The sequence below is a fragment of the Arvicola amphibius genome, chromosome 6 (assembly GCF_903992535.2).
Source record: "Arvicola amphibius chromosome 6, mArvAmp1.2, whole genome shotgun sequence".
In the NCBI taxonomy this organism is placed as follows: Eukaryota; Metazoa; Chordata; class Mammalia; order Rodentia; family Cricetidae; genus Arvicola; species Arvicola amphibius.
Window position 1 is genome coordinate 141,267,621 of NC_052052.2, and position 17,963 is coordinate 141,285,583.

The following is a 17,963-nucleotide window of genomic DNA, read 5'->3' on the forward strand; positions in this document are numbered from 1 at the left end:
TCTATATCAATATCCACCCCGAAGCCCAAGGACCATCTTCCAGAAGACCCTGAGAGCATGTAAGAACTAGAGGATGGGGAAGTGTACATTAGATGCTGTTCCTCGGGCATGATGTGTCTGTGGCACAGATGAACTCACAGCAGCAATGGTGACTACATAGGACCTGCACAAGATCACACCAGTTAAAAAGTCCAGAATGGAGTGGGGAGGGGCCCCCCAAGCCTCACCAGTAGCTGAGGAGTTATAGGTGGTTGATGGCTGCTGGGGGAGGAAGAGTCATTTTGTTTTTGTTTTTGCTTTTTTTTTTTGAGCGAGGCCATTGGTAGGCTCCCTGTGCCCCAGGGGGTGACTCCATGCCCAGGTTCATAAGGCAGCATTAACTACCATTTGATATATATATATATATAATCTACTGAGTGTAGTATATATGTATGGGGGAGTCTAGGGAGAATTGGAGGGGATTATGCTCAAGATACAGTGTATATATGTATGAAAATTTCAAAGAGTAGATAAAATTAAAATTAAAAAGAAATATTATTTCTAATATCTTGGATTTTATATCTAGTTAAGTGACAGGCAGATACTTTAAGAATCATGTGTACAATATGTATCCACATATCTCTGAATGAAGAGTTGCCACTCTTGAATTTTTTTTAATATTCAACCTATTCTGGGCTCTTCTTATTTGATTTTTTAGGCAGGGTCTCACTACATAGGCCTGAATGGTTTATAACTCACTATGTAGACCAGGCTGGCCTGGAACTCGTAGAGATCTACCTGCCTCTACCTCCTGAGGGCTGGCATTAAAGGCAAGCATCACCATACTCATCATGGACTTTTATTTTTAATTTTAATTTTCATCCATCTGTCCGTCCATCCATCTATACACTGAGTCAACTACATGACTCAGGTTGTCCTTGAACTTGCAGTGTTCTTTTGACCTCAGTCTTTCAAGTGTTGAGATTACAGGCATGTATCCTGTTGGGCTTTTAAATTCACATAAAATGGGTGATAAGTACACACATACTTGCATGCACGCACGTGCATACACACACACACACACACACACATGCACATTGGTGAATAAGGGAGTGAATTAGTATCCTTTTCAAGACTGTTTGGAGGCAGATCTGGTAAATGTTTTATACTTGTTTGCAGAGCAGGCATAAATATTTCAGGATACAATTGAGCTTTTCTCATTAACATCTATTCTCCTGCCTCTGTGCATGGAAGTTTCTAGCTGAGGATAAAGAGCATCATTAAATCATTGTGCAGCTCCTAATTCCATAGCAACTGTGACAGACGGACTCTTTCCTGCCATAATAGGTTTGGGTGAGCCCCATTTTAGTCACGACAATGACAAATTTTGTTATTAAAATGTCTTCTAACCTAATTTGATCTCTTTTTAAAAACTGCTCTCAGTTAAAGAATGTTGTGCTAGACAACTTCGAATCTACCTTCTTAAATCAAATGCCACAGTCTGAATTACTCCTCATGAGAGAGCTGATGCTGTTTGTTATAGCATTGTTAGATATCCTAAACAATCCTTTTTTCTGCATGTTGAGATAACAGTGAACAAACCCGAGTTTGTTTGGTACTTTTTTTTTAGAATTTCATTACAGGATCAAGCCATTGAAGCCATGCAAAATCAAATTTCTTCTTAGGTCACTTTTAACATGCTACCCATAGATGGCAGCAAATGACCACTCTGATGAGTCACCAGCCTTCTGGCCAGCCTCACCTGCAGGTCAGGCATCCAAATTCCAAATTACTTTGGAAGCGCTCTCTCTCTCTCTCTCTCTCTCTCTCTCTCTCTCTCTCTCTCCTCTCTCTCTCTCTCTCTCTCTCTCTCTCTCTGTGTGTGTGTGTGTGTGTGTGTGTAAGAAGGTTACTAGAGTTTTTAGGGTCAAAACCTGGCATCTGGCAGCCCCAGGAATCTGGGCTCAGCTGCCTGTCCCCGTTATTCCAGTTAAAGAAACAAGGAATAGTGAAAGACAGAGAAAAATGATTTAGTCACTGAGACCACACCGAGGAGATAAACAAACAAAGGGATTCACTTTTCAAGATGGTTTGGGGGCACTGATGTGAGGTTTAGGGTTAGAGAGAAGGCAAGAAGCTGCGTAACTCAGCAGCCCTGGCCAAAATGTGGTCCTGCCCATCACTGACCCATCCCGGTGTCTGTGCACTATGTGTGTGTGCCTGGTGCCCACAGAGGTCAGAAGAGAGTGTTGGATCCCATGGGAATGAAGCCTACAGGTGGTTGTGAACTGTTGTGTGGGTGCTGGGAATTGAACCCACGTCTTTTAGAAGAGCCATCTCTCCAGCCTGAGATTTTAGTTCTTAAGGATTCATTGATCTGATTGACAGCACAAACATCTCTCTTCTGTCTTGCCACTGTGTTACAGTAAGACTTCAACCTGGCTTACTGCATTATGTATATTGCAAAAGATGTAGAGAGTTCATGTCCATAGAGACTTTATAGTAGGAGGCTAAATACGCAAAAAGGCTATCAGTTAGGAAAGAATTGGCAAAAACCCAAATTAGGATAATTGAGATCTGTGATGGTTCATCTTGAGAGTCAAATTGATTGATTGAAGACCTCTCTCTCTCTCTCTCTCTCTCTCTCTCTCTCTCTCTCTCTCTCTCTCTCTCTGTGTGTGTGTGTGTGTGTGTGTGTGTCTTTGGAGAGAGCATTCTCTAAGTCCTGTCCTGAGCCTGGGAAGTACCACCCCATATCCTGGCAGCCCCGGCTGAATATAGGGGGAATGGCTTTGCTTTGCCATAGCCTCTGTATCAGGATGGACAGATCCTTCCGAAATGCTAAGCCAGGATAAACACCTCCGTTCCTTAAACTGTTTGTTCTGGTGTTTGCCAAAGGGGTGGAAAGCTGATTGAGATAGTACCTCTGGAAGACACTGGACTAAGTGTGCTTCTGGTCTTTCACAGAAGTGGGAGTGGCCTCGAGAGGCAGGGAGTGGAAGCAGAGGCCTGTTTGGATTGAAGACGTCTTGCTCTTGAAGGCTGCCTTGATTGGCATGACGTGGACAATGCGATAGTGGCCCGAGTCCTCAGACGCTGGTGGCAGCTTTGGTGCTGAACTCTGCTCTATTTTTTTTCTGGTGGTCTCAGGTCTCCTGAAAGATCAGCAGTAGATGTTTTATAAGAACCTGCAGCTTGACTGTAGTGACACACACAAAATGTAGCTTGAAACTGCTGGCATTAGAGAAATCACACTTATTGCAATGACTGACATTGGTTGTCAGGTAAGAGCAAACATTGGCAAGGTAGAATTGCTGGCATCCTCATATACCGCTAGTAGGCACGAAAACTGGCATAATCACTTTAGAAAACAGTCTGGTGGCCCGGAGTTATTACAGGATTCTGAAATTCCACTCCTAGGTTGACACCCAAGGGAAATGAAGATACATGACCACACTCAAATCTGCACATGGATGGTTATGGGAGCACTGTCTGTAACAGCTCAAATGCAATAGAGTCTGCAGACATGGCTCGGTGAGTAAGAGCACTTATTTTGCAAGTAGGAAGACCTTAGTTCAAATCCCCAGAGCTCATGTCAAAAGCTGGGTGTGGCTACAAATGCCCCTCTAACGCCAGCATTGTGTGGGGTGGATGCTGGAGAATCTCTGGGGCTTGCTGGCTTCAGTGAGAGACTCTGTCTCAAGGGAACAGAGCAGAGTATGATAGAACAGGCTACCTATCAAAGAAAAATTAAAAATTGAAAAGGAATATTATCCATCAATAGAAAGTAGGAAGCACCGGCTCATGTTACAGAATAGATGATCTTTGGAAACACTTAAGGGGGAAAACTCTATTACAATAGTATGGCAGTGCTTATATAGGATATCTAGAGTGGGTAGATCTGTAGAGAAAGAACATTTATTGTTTATTATTGGTTGCCCCGAGCTAGGGTGGGAGGGAGAGGCAGGAGGACATTAGCTTAAGGATACGGAGTTTCTTCTTGATGTGGTAAAAGTCAAGTTCTCAAATGCATTACGACAATGAATACCATAAAACCATTGAATTATACATTGAAAATGGATGGATCCGACAGTGTGTAAATTGCAGCTTGAAAGTCTTGTTGTTTCAGAGAGAATCTGTAGTCTGTTGTGGCTACTTGCGTTATGTAGATTCCGCTTTGCCAGGTACCGCTCTAAACACATATGCCGGAGCATCTGCTGGCTCTCTCCATCTTCGCAACACTCTCGCCAGGTAAGCATTTTAATCGTCTCTGTTTTATAGATGGGGAAGTCAAACCGCACAGGCGATGGGGGAACAGTGAGGGATTTTGTTCAAGGTTACTGAGCTTGGGGAAGGCTTCATTAGAATCTCTTGAGTAGAACTAGGAAGGTTCCAGAATCTGGGCTGCTTGTTAACCTCAGGCTGCCTGGAAGAGAGGAGCTGGTTATGTGTGGTCACCTAGCTAATCCATCCCTGGTTTTGTGTCTGGGAGAATAAGGCACTCTTAGGGTGGAGCTGACTTGGAGTCAAGACTGCTACCCTGGTGTAGACCTCTCTCCATCATATGACACACACAGATACACAGACACACACAGACACACAGAGAGAGAGAGAGACAGAGAGAAAGAGAGAGAGAGAGAGAGAGAGAGAGAGAGAGAGGAGAGAGAGAGAAGAGAGAGGAGTTCTTTTACTTTCTTTTAACTTATTATTATTATTTTTGAATCTGGGGGGATGAGTTAGGTCAAAATGCGTACTTGGAATGAGTATATTTGAAACAGGGAAATCAAGTAGCAGACTACAAAATTGGTTGGGGATTTGGGAATTTATAGAGGAGGCATGAAATGATATGTAAGCATATTCATGGATTATTGCCTGTTTCATTCTTCACTTTGTATTAACAGAAGATGTCAAGGGAACTAACTGGGCAGGAAGATTTTCTCTCAAGACAGACTGGTTCTTTTGTTCGGAGACACTACAGGGGCTACAGATATGGCTCAGTGCTTCCTTGCAAGCCTGAGGAACTGAGCTCACGTCTTCAGCACCTATGTGAAAATTTGGGTGCTATGGTGCTTACCTCCAGCATAGGGGAGGCAGAGATGGGAGGATCTCTGGGGCCAGTCAGTCTAGCCAATCAGTGAGCTCTAGGGCCAGTGAAAGAACCCCGTCTCCCCATCTCAGAACAAACAAAAGAACAAACAAAACAAACAAAACACACAAAAGCTGGGGAAGCAACTGAAAAAGATTCTTTTTGTTATTACTGACTTCCACATGTATGAACATACATGTGCAAACACATGTGCTCACTCACAAACACATACACATCATGCACATAGGAGGGGGAAGAAACTGCAGACTGGGTATTTTTTTAAATCTGTGATTCTTGGGACCAGAAGTGTTTAGGATTTGTGCATAGTTTCAGATTTTTAAATATTTGCACAGACTTGGGAGATATTGTAGGAAGGGGACCCAGGTCTGAACAGAGACCTAGGTATGTGCTTTATTATACCTCACACACATAACCCGAAGGTCATTTTAGGTAACATTTGTATGAACTTTGTGCTGCAAACATAGTTTCTTCATATAGAATATTTTTACTTGGGGGAACTTCAAAATTTCAATTTGGGAACTTGTTGGATGCTGGGTTTTTGGGTCAGGGATGCTTTAACCTGTCTTAAGTATTCCTTCTTCCACTTCTGCTTTTGCCTAACTAATGTAAGCTGAAAGTCTATTTGCATCTTACATGTGACTGTAAACTCGACGTTTTCCCTTCAGGGAATTTATGCCTGTATGGGCCATGTGAAGATGGCAATATGTCCAAAAGATCAGGGCAGGTCATGTGTGAATGCAAAACACGGGGGACAAATAAATCCACAGACCATCAAATACAGAGTTTGATATGAGAAAGAACAATAGCAGCCAGGTAGGAGACAAGGGGACACTGTGTGAAGCGGTGGTCAAACGTGAATGGCAGGTAAAATTTAGGCTACAGGAAGTGGAAGGTGGAGAGCCAATCTGAATGCAAGCTCACAGCGACTGATGGATGGAGAGGAATTCTCCTCTAGGTGAGGACGAGCATCCAGATTCCTTAATTGCACATAAACTGCAATTTGCTTTAGCAACTACTATGAAAAGAATCAATAGTGGTACCCTTCCAGCTTAAATTAGGCGTGGGATCAATGTTATCAGTGATGCTCTATCGAAATGTCCAGGACAAGGGTAAATCAGGTGAAGAATGTCTGAATGAATGTCCGTCCTTCAGATCCAGCCTGTGAACACTAACCCATTCCATAATAGTGAGAGCGGCGCTTAGAGCAGGCTATTATTCTGAGATCAGGTTTGGGTTAGTTTATACAGAAAATCCTTTATTCAGGCTTTCATTGCGTGGCCTTCAAGAATCAGAGTGAGCCAGATGGAATGGCATATAACACTCGGCAAGTCCAAGAGGCTTTCTACCCGAGGGTCCTTTCCACTCCTTGCTCGTGGAGACTCATTCCTTCTAGAAAAACACCTTTCATCACACCCCACTCTGCTGTTTGCTTTCAGGCATGGGAAGACACGGGGATTGGCTGTTTTTGACTCAGTGTATTTAGAAGGGGGCAAGGGCCATGGCGCTGAGAACATAGAGTCAAGGCCCTAGCCTTTGGGGTGCTCTGAGCAGCTGCAGTTCCTGACTGTGGGCCTTTTGTTTTGTAAAATGACCATCACTGGGGCTGCATTTGATCTGTTCCCGCCTTCCTTGGGGTCACCACCAAACTGCCTCGTGTGGGTACTTTAATAACATTTACTTCCTCAAATGTGAAAACGGCCAATACATCTATCTGGGGTGTGGGTGGGCTTTGAGTGTGTTCCCAGGTCCCCTGAGGCTGGGCTGGCTTTCTGCTCCTTGCCATTCCCATCTGCATTTACTCAGTCGACAAAGAAATGCGTCTCCAGTGCTGGGGAGCTCAGGGCTGTGAAGCAAGGCGAATGTCCAAGAAAGAAGAAGAAGAAGAAAAAAAAACCTTTCAAACAAAAGAAGTGCTCATGGGTAATTAGGGAGTGGGAAAGCGAGCTCAAACTGCCACTGTGAAGCCTGGCTTCTGAGCCAGGAAGGGCTGCTTTCAGAGCAACTGGGCCAGGAACTTTCCAGGCCACATTTAACACACTGGCACTCCTTTGATTTGTCTTCACCCCACACAACCAACTACATCTCCTACTCAGTCCAGAAAGACAAAAATGACCTTTTGAAGGGTGTGCACTTTCCTCTGACAACTAGGTAGAATGCTGAAGCAGGACCCTAAGGGAATTTGTACCTGGGATGAGCCTCCACGCTTGGGGCTGAGTGGGATTCCGGGAAGACATCTAACTCCATGTACCAGAGGTATTCATTATTGACATGCGCATGTTATCACTCCAGCATAGATTGTAATATTATGAACTTTGCAAGAGAGACACACAGTTAAGTGTTATGGGAGACACAGATGAGAGATGAGCTTTGATGGGGAGGGTAGTATTTGAACTTGGGAAAGCTGGGGAATAAAGACCCATCAAAGGTCACTTCACCGTAGGAGAATCCTGTGCTTTGCTTTAGTCTAGACATGGAGACAACGCAGTGGGGCACTGAGGAAACATGCCAGTACCAGGTTCAAAGAGCAAGAGCTGAAGAGATTGCCGTCCGCCAGCACTGGGAGGCATGGAGGGATCAGGAGGGCACCAAGTGTTTGAAATTGGGCTTTAAGAAGACTAAGCCTGATGCACGGGCGAACAGTGGTGTGACTAGTTGAGAAGGTATCGCGACATCTCACGTGAAACAGAATCCTGACGAAGTGTGTTAGTCAGCTTCCTACTGCTAAGACATACTCTTAAGTCAGTTTGTGAGCAAAACCACTCAGCTCATGGCTAGGGTGTGGGAAAAACGGTGAAGAAGGAAGGCAGAGGTTTCACCATCCTCTTCAAGGGCAAGCTGCCAATCATCAGAAGACCTGTTACTAAACCCCGCCTCTTAAAGGCCCCCATACCTTGAAATTATACCAAGCTGGGGGCCAAACTTTAACATGGAAAAAGAAAAGAGTTGGCAGAAAGTGGCAAGTGGCAGGAATGCAGAGAGAAATAAAAGTCTCTTCAGTCTCTCATCTGAAAGAGTTAAAGGCACTGTTGCTGTGACTGCGTCCCATGTTAAATGAGTTACTTGGAGTCCCTTGTGACTCCACGTTACCCACCGGCTGACGGAGCAGGCAGCTTTGGAGAATTCCTGGCCCAGTGCTGCTCTCTGCAAGCTGTCCTCAAGGAGGCAGACAATGGCGTGGGTCTTGGCAATGCCGAATACCATCCATGGGAACCTGGACCAGAACCAACAGCCGTTTAACTTTCAAGATGCTTCATTATTAATAATGTGCAGCTTTGATATTGCTAGGCGCTGTCCAGCATGGCCTCATAAAGACTGTCAAAGAGCTTGCACCAAAGGGTGTGAGTGGGTGTGGCCACCGCAGGGGTCAAATCCCTGACCCTGCAAGGATGAGGGGCCTTAGAGGCCTGGCATGGTGTGACATAGTTAGTGTTGAGACCTTCGGAGGAGTTTGAACCAGAAGGAAGCAGAGATGGAATCTTGGAGGTCTTGACCAAGAGAAAATTACTTTTTCAGGGACAAATTTTGCTCTCCTGATTTTTAATCTTGCTAAAGAAAGTGTATTTTTTTTTTCTCACAGAGGTCTGGACATCCTGGCTTTTGCTAGTGTCTCGGTGAAGTTTCCTGTCACCGTAAACGCCCTGGATGCTGGCCCTGTAGAACTTCATTGTCTGCCTCTCCGTGCTTTGCAGCTGTCGGTCCTCCATCTGGAGTGACTCCCGTGCCACTATTCCCTCAGGACCAAAGTGAATATTCCCTCCTGGATGCTTCTCCGGGGCCCAAGCATGATCTGGTGACAACCACGGAGTCCTGTGCATCTAGGGTGTCACTGGCTGCTGCCTTAGGGCGTCACTGGCTGCTGCCTTAGCCTGCTCTTCCGCAGACCACCGTCTCCCAGGACTCGGGCTAGACCTCACTCACGTCTGAATTTCTGGTCTTGCCCAAGGTGCATATGGAGGGGAAATGGCATTTATTTTGTGAAGGAGTAACAGATTTTAGTAAACTGGTGTTTACAAGGTGACAGGCTAGCTGAGGGTGGCACTTGCTTTTCAGGGTCTGTTCCCATGCTGACAAACCCATGACTCTTAGTAGAGGCAGACACAGTGGCCCCGTTCTTTGACCTAATCTTCTGATTTAGGTTCCCGTAAATATTCTGGCTTCCCCATTTCATTAGTAAGGAAAAGAAACCACTCAAAGGAGGTGGAAAGACAGAAAAAGTTTTCAGGGCATTATTTTTTCCGGGAGCCAAGGAAAGAAATGAATGAAACCAAACCAAACTGAACCAAACCAAACCAAACCAAGCCAAACCAAACCAAACCAAGCCAAACCAAACCAAACCAAACCAAACCAAACCAAACCAAACCAAACTGCTGTCTGTGATCTAGAACTGAGAAAGCTCTTTGCTCATTTCTTCTCTAGGTGGCTAGCAAGGGCCCACCAGGTACTGTTTCAGAGTTGAAGGGGAACTTCTGAATGAAGCATGAGGAAGGCTGGATGAGTGTCCAAGGGCTCATATTTAGAGCGGTTGGGTACAAGGACAGTGTATAGGTGAGCACATGATAACTGAAAGATGCTGAGAGTTTTGGAAACAACACAGAGGGTCATGTGATCACGGAAATGGAGTGCTAGTACTCTCTTTGAGAAAGTAACATTAGGGGGAAGAACTGAGAGGCACAGGGAAGCCAGTCTTGTGAACCACGCCAGATAAAATCATCTTAGGTTAGGAACAGACAGTGGGACACTGAGAACGGAGTGTGTTTGATGGGCTAAGCTTACCAGGTCCCCATAGGGCTCACACAGGCTGGAGAGATGTTGAGTTAGTTTTCATAGCCGCTTATCTTCCCTGCTTAAGGATCAGCATAGCAGGCAGTCAGCTGTGTGCCAGGCCACTGCTGCTCTATCCACCCCCACGATCTGAGTTAAGCCTCCTCTCCCAGGAGCGATGGTCTGATTAGCTCTCTTCTCGCTTAACACAGTATCCACATGACAGGCCAGAGCCTGGGAAGGGTCCTTGGTACTTTGCCTCCCGTGCTTCCCCCCCCCCCCCATCCCGCCGCCTTCCCCCTTGCTCTGGAAGAAGCTGCTCACCAAGAGCCTTCTGCTCTGGGCGGAGTGTTTCTTTAATCTCTCATCTCTCTTCATCTTCCCCACCTGCCTCCCCAACCCACCATCATCTCCCACTTGGTCTAAGGAGTTAGTTTCATGGGTTTTCCTATTTTAACCGGCCACTATGGACTCGCTCTGTGTAAACAGGTCTTTTAAAGCTTACGGGTTGAGGGATGGCCTCTGTTCTGGTGTGATTGTGTCCCCCGGTGTTCTCTATTTCTCAACAAAGCAGCGTGGAGACGCGGAACCTACTGGGAGTGGTTAGGCCACATCTGCTCCACTCGCAGGACTGGACGAAGGTCACTGTTGTGGGAAGTGGGCTCCCAGTTGAAAGGTGAGTTTAGCCCTATTTTATTTTCTCTTTTATCATGGGAAGATGAATAAAAACAAAAGAAAAGCAAAACCTCCCAAGATATGGGCCCCTTAACCTTGGACTCCAGAAGCACAAGAAATAAATCTGTTTGTTCTTGATAAACCACCTAGCCTTAGAAATCATGTTATAGTAGAACAAAAGAAACTAAGATATGGCAGAGACATGTTTACACTTTTGGTTTGGAAGTATAAAGTGAGATTTTACTGAGAAGATTGTTTGGCTTAACAAGAACACCCTGACTAGCCGTCAATTTAACTCTTTGTGAAGGTTAGTCTGGGTGGCGAAGGTGGCTGGATTTAGAACCACATAGGAGACAAACCTCTGACCGTACCTGTGAGGCTGTTATAGAGAATATCAAATAAAGAGAGGAGACCACTCGGGATGAGGGTGGCACTGTTCCACCAGTAAGGGTAAGGGACTGGACAAAACAGAGAGAGCAAATAGAGCGCCTATAGAGCTCCTTCTCCACTATCTCCGTTCCCTGGCTGTGCAACATAGCTCCATGTGAAGGCTGCTTCCCACTCCTGCTGCTTCGCGCTCCCTACCAAGACAGACAGCACCAGCACCTGCCAACTGTCAGTCAAAACGAACCCTTTCTCCACACAGGGTTTTGTCACAGTTACAAGAAAAGTAACCTAGCCATGCTGGCCAGGGCAGTGCTTTGTCTGGCGGTACTAGCCCTGGCTGACGGTCTCGCTCCAGGGGACAGAGTTTGTTCCCGATCTGACATGTCGGGCTGCGGTTAACAGGTACATGTCTGGGCACTTCTTGTTACCTGTGACAATCTATCAAAGCAAGGCACATTATCACCTGGATGGCGAGATGTCGTTGGGAAACCCTGCCATTTGTATTCTTCCCCTGACACACTGCATACTTGGTGCATGAAGAACCTGTCTGGTCACAACACCCTCGGCTTGCTTTTGATGGTCTAGAATGTTCAGATGGTTTATGCCGTTCAGAAGATCTAGTCACCGAGAAGGCCTTTAAAATGCTTTTACTATTATAATAATGGTGCCTATAACTCACGGTTCCCCTTTGATTCCTGTGCTAGCCTCTTACCCCAGTGGTATTATAACATTAGAACCTCACGGGGTCTCTCTGATCAATATGTTTTATGAAAGTGTTGCTGGCCTCAACACCCTCATTTAATAGATGAGGAAATAAGCCATTTCAATCCTGCTAACGGCTAATTTGTGACCGTGTGAGGATCAATAAGTAAATACTTCAATAGATAATATTGGAAGTAGTTCACATTCTGACATGTTCTTGCCAGAGGATGATGTGAGCTGTGAAGGCGGCAATGTTGGACGCTGTGTTCGTTACTTTTCTGTTGCTGTGACCAGGAGCCACAGAGACAGCTGAGATAACCGAAAGAAAGGCTCATTTTGTTCACGGTTTCAGAGATTTTAGCCCATGGTGGCTCTGTCTCCTGAGCATCATGGCAGCTAAGATGTTGGGTAGAGAAACTTCTTCCATTCCTTATGGACAGGAAGCAGAGATCAGGGAGCAGAATGGGGTGGTGTAACCTTCAAAGTCCTCCCCACCTGTCTCTTGGCCTACTTCCGTTGGTCAGGCTTTTCCTCCACTAGCTCCCTAAATAGTGCCACCCTCTGAGGACTAAGGGCTGGTGACACAGCCTCTGGAGGGACGTTTGCTCTTCAAACTCTGAGAGGCTCAGAGAGGTCTCCATGTGGCCTTTACTGAGCATCCAAGAGGAAGAAACAAAGTATTCTTTAAATGGCGTTTTCCAGCCATATCACCTAAAGTTGTCTTGTTCCCAACAAAATTTACTTGAGCCAGATTAAAATGCACCAAAAATTTACCTTAATGTGATCTGATCAGTATCAGATTAATATTTTGGCTGAGGAACCATGCTGAATCTTGCCATGGAAAGTTCTTGGCAGGGAATTACAAAGTGTTTGTTTTTTAACTTTCTGTTTCCATGTGGTTCTCCCTATTGACAAGTTATATGTCTATATTTTTAAATGGAGTGCATAACAAACATAAGGGACTAATAAAGGATGAACAAGACCATTTCTCTCTCTCTCTCTCTCTCTCTCTCTCTCTCTCTCTCTCTCTCTCTCTCTCTCTCTCTCTCTCTCCTCTATCTAGGGATCTAGGGCACTTGCCTGTGCATGTAGAGACCAAAGGGTCAGCTTTGGGTGTTTTCTCTGTCACTCATCACCTGATTTTTTGAGTCAGTTTCTCTCACTGAACCTGGAGTTTTCTGCTTTGGCCAGGTTGGTGGGCCAGTGGATCCCCTGGATCCACCTGTCTCTGAGACTCCTCTCCCGACCCAGCCCTGGCATGTGCTGCCATCCCCAGATTTTACATGGGTGGGTGCTGGAGATCTAGACTCGGGTCCCCATGCTTGCTCAGCAAGCACTTTACCTACTGACTCATCCGCCTAGCCTCTCTAAATTCTTTATTGCTAAAGCCTCTGGAGTCTTTTAGAAGCCAATGTACCGTGCATAGAACTCACGTCAAGACGGGTAAAATTCTTGTTCTCAAGCTCAAGGTTTTCTTTATTTTTCTTAGGCGATCAGTAAGATGCAGGCGCTGAGAATATTAATAGGGTACCTCTTTGTGTCATCTGAAACAAATTTGATTTGAATTGCTCTCTGGGGTTTCAGGTTGTTGAGACCAAGAGACCAACAGGTCCCTCTGCATGAGGATGTCCATACCAATTGGGAACAGTGTCTGAAGGTGTGGTTTTTCCCTCTGCTTGGCCAGGATATAAGAGGTAATATTTGCTTCTCAGAATATACTTCCTCAGTACCTTAGGGTAGCCAGAGAGGAATTTCTGGGTTCTGAGTTTCCAGCCTTTTAACTGTTCTAAATGCTGTCCTCCCTTCCCCCCACCTCTCAGATGAATTTTTAAAAATTTGAAAAGAAAGCAATCTTAAAGCCATAATTGAATATTTTAAACTAAATTTTGAGATAAAAACAAGTGTTTTTAAATGTGTTTTGAATGTGTTCCCATCCCTCATTCAACAGTGTCAGAACATGGCCGGACGGCAGGGGTCCAAAGAGCTGTGGCTTAGCTGAGGTTGTAATGAGGGAGTGTTGTAGCTCCTGTGTTTTTCTCTGCCTCATCCAAAAGTTAAAGCTTTATGAATGACATTTGGACTCAAGCTCCAAACAATTTAAAAAAAGATGTTTTTTCAAGGACAGTTGTTTTTTTTTTAGTTATTTTTTAAATTCAAATAAATCTAAATAAATTCAAATAAATTTCAAATACATAAATTTGCGTACAAAGATGTGCACGTGCGCGCAGGTCTGGGTGTGTGTGTGTGTGTTGTGTGTGCCTCCCCATGTGTGCAGGTCTCACGGCATCCACGTGAAGGTTAGAGCACAGATTGTGAGAGTCTGTTCCTCTGCTGTGCGGTTCCAGGGATCTGACTCAGGCCATCAGGCCTTGCCAACAGAGCCGTCTTGCAAAACCTTTCTTTTAGCGTTTGGTTATGTCAGAAACATAAAAATGAGCACATGTTCTTTTCCCTTTAGTCAAATCTATAGTTAGTGTGAAGTGGTTTAGAGTCGAGCAAGTCAGCTGTGTCGACGTGGTGACCTTGGAGTGCTGTACAATAAGTACGAGCTGCCATTTGGAGGACAAACGCTAAATTATAGAACAGGAGAATTCTTATAAAAATGCGTCAGTAGGGAGGTGCCATCTCCTTTGCATGTCGGAATTTTTGTTTGAATACATTGTCTGCGAACCACTTGAGGAGTGTTTGCTGTGTTTTGTTAACTCTGGGAAGGTTAATATTTATCAAGATGGAATTACAGTGAATGCTTTTCTGGTAATTGAAAATTTGGTTTATTTTGTCTTCTCAGAATGAATCAAAATACTCGTTTTATTTCTGACAGCTTTGTGTCTGGTGCAGGGGGGAAGGAGCTTAAATTTGATGGGTGGGTTTAGCTCTCTTCAGAGCGTCTAGAGCTGTGGGTGGTGCTTACCAACCTGTGGGGCGCGACCCCTTTGCCAACCGGCTAGCTCCAAAAAATTGACATCATGATACATAACAGTAGCAAAACTGCAGTTATGAAGTAGCAATGAGATAACTTTATGGTGGGGGAGGGTCACCCCAACATGAGGAACTGTGTTAGAGGTTTGCGTTGTTAGGAAGGTTGAGCTCTGCGTTAGAGAAAAGCATTGTCACATGGATGCTAGCCTGAACTGAGGTTCATGAAATTAACCAGGGCTGTAACAAAGAGTAACAGCAAAAACACAGAAACAGAAATCATTCAGCCTTGGCGATTATGCTCAGGGCCCCGATTTAGCAACCCATTGGCACTCATCTCATTTTGAGTCCTACTTCACAGGTGACAAACTCAGGCTGAGCAATTGGACATCAGTGTCTTGGCTGGAATGTCTCTAAAGTCTGTGTACTTGAGCAAAATCTCATGGTATCTTTCTATTAGAGAGAAACCGTTTGCTAAGAATTACACTTTATACATAGAAGCATATTAATGAGGCAATTTTGTTTTATTAATTTGAATTTTTAAATTTTCTGATAGTACATCTCACTCTGTGTGTGGCCCAGACTGGTTTGGAACTCATTTTGTGCCCCAGACTGGCCTCAAATTTGTGGCAATCTTCCTGCTCAGTCTCCCAAGGATTAAGAAGCCAAGCTGATTTTGGATCTCTCAATTATATTTTACCATAAATATTAATTTTTAAATGGTATCCACATAGATAAATTTTGACAATGTCTATAATCGTGTTTGAAAGCTAAAAGAAACAGGCATTATAATTTTAACAATATATTTTGTTTAATCCAATATATTTAAATAGTATTTCAATTTGTAACCCATATTAACATTATTAATGATATAGTACTTAAAAATCTTATTGTTCTAAGTTCCTGAATATTTTTGATATTTATGAATATATTAAGAATCTCTGTTTTTAATTCTTTGACCAACTGATAAATGTTCATTTAGGAAAATGACCACCAAGAATCAAAACAGTGGTTAATTGCATATGGTAGTCCTTTCAATTCTTTCCCTAGGTGTTAGGTAACCTACTCCTGCTACCTTTCCCAGCTCTTGAACCCCGCTTTCCTCCCTGTCTCCCCTCCTTTCTCTTGTCATCTCTTTCCCTTGTCTTTCTTAGCTCATTTGGTGTCACCATAACAAAACATTCAAGGCCGGGGACTTTCTAAAGGAAAGATGTTTATTTAGGCCCAAAGTTTTGCCAAGCATGGTGCTAGCACCAGCTCCGGCAACAGCCCCTGCAAGAGATATCACATGCTACAGTGAGAGAGGAAGCCAGAGAGGGAGGGGCCGGCCTCCTTCTTCTGTACAGGGGAATCCACTCCCGCAGGGTCTTTCTCCGGAAGTTTCTGTCCCTCTGTGAAGGGCAGTCACCACCTACCCATCTCTTAGTTAGGCCTCATCTCTTCAAGGTCCTGAAATCTCTCAACGCTATTCCTTTGTAGATCACGTTTCTTCTATGTGGTCTTTGTGGATTCTAGACAATTATCAAACTTTTTGTACAGACTGGGTTTACTCTATACAAACATTTTTTTCTTTAATGATGGAAAAATCGGCAACTGAAATATAATCTCACACTTATGGTGCTGGGGTGTGGGTTTCCATAGCAGCCTTCTTTCTTTCTTTTTTTTTTTTTTTTGGTTTTTCGAGACAGGGTTTCCCTGTAGTTTCTAGAGCCTGTCCTGGAACTAGCTCTTGTAGACCAGGCTGGCCTCGAACTCACAGAGATCCGCCTGCCTCTGCCTCCCGAGTGCTGGGATTAAAGGCGTGCGCCACCACCGCCCGGCTAGCAGCCTTCTTTCAATAGGAAACCGAGTATGTATTTATTGTGTGCTTTATTATTTTTAATGGATGCATAGTATTATACCGTGGAACTGAACCAAATTTTTTATTTATTTATTGAACCAGATTACTGTTTGTTGGTCTACAATTTATTTTAATTTTTTTTTTTTTTTTTTTGGTAAGAAAGTACTGGATGTGCAACCTGGCATGGCTCTCATTACGTATTCATAGATTTCTGTGTAACATTTCACAGATTCGGATAGCTGGGAGAAACGTATTTTGAGTTTTTGATACACGTCTTCAAATGACTTAATGACTTGTCTGAAAGATTTCTTTCTCTTAACTTCCTCTGGAAGCACCAATCTTCTCATCGAAAAAGAGTAGACAACCTTACTTAGAAATGAAATGTTTTCGTTTTCTTACATAAAATGGGTCTTCCATTTTCATCAGTTCATACATGGGGCCTCGATTGGTAATATGGCTGTTTTGGTGTTGTGCTTGTCAGATAGCTAGCAAGCCCAGAAAACAACAGCTCTCCAGGGGGTTAGCATATTATTGATGCTTCTTAGGACGTTCACAAACGCCAGGAAGCTAGTGCCCTGCTCACTGAGGTCCAAAGAAAGACGCTGCAGAATTTGGATTTAATCATTGAACTTCCAAGAAAACATAGTGTGTATGGATGACTCACCAGGGGGCTGCCCTCCCGCTCTGTCCTTTAAAGGAAGCATGACCCCAAGACCATCTAGTACTTTTCCCTCCTTCTCCAGAAATTTCCTCAGGCGAGGATGCCTAGACTGTGCCAAGGGATCCTAGCTCCTTTCTTAAGTGTCATGGTCTGCAGCACAGAGCCAGTCTGTAGCTCAGTCACTTGGTGTTCATGGTAAATGCTCAGCAGTCCCTAAGCAGTGTGGCAGCGTCTTGAATTCACACTGTAGCCTGTGTGAAAGTTGTGGTTTAGCATCCTGTGTTCATAATCAGACGTAAAGGTACCTTTTCCCTTCCTATGGGAGCCCCTGGCATGGCAGGTGCCTGGCTTGGTTGGCGGGAGACCAGAAGTGCAGCAGAATCAAAGCTTGCTGCTGCTGGTGATGGCAGAGGAGGAGGAGGAGGAGGGGCGTTGTCCTCTGTTGGCAGCTTTGTACCTGCTGCAGCAGATGCACCGGGTACCAGTTGCTCAATAGTTTATCACTTTGTACCGCCCTTTCTTCTCCCTTAAGTGAATTTTGGCTTCGAGGGCACAGCTTGGTAGAAGAAAGATGTAGTGGCGATGGGGACCTTAGGGCTTTGGAATGTCCAGTGTGAGAAAGCAAAGCAGTGCCGGCTCGGCAATAAGATCTGGCTCTGGGCTTAGGGCTCTCTGGATCCTCCCCGTCTTTGGCAAGGGACTCTTGAATCTCTAGAGTGGCTGCCGTGGCGGTGGCTCCGGGTTGGGGGTGGGGTCCTTGTCAGGTCCACACAGCCCAACTGCTGAGAAGGGCGTGGGCCGCGCGGTCCGAAGGGGTCCCGGACCCTGATGCCTCTGGGGGTTCGGGCTCCGGGCCGGCCCCGGCCCTGGCGGTTGCCATGGTGACGTAGGGTCGGCTGCGCGCCGTAGAGACAAAGCGGCCCGCCCGCCCGTAG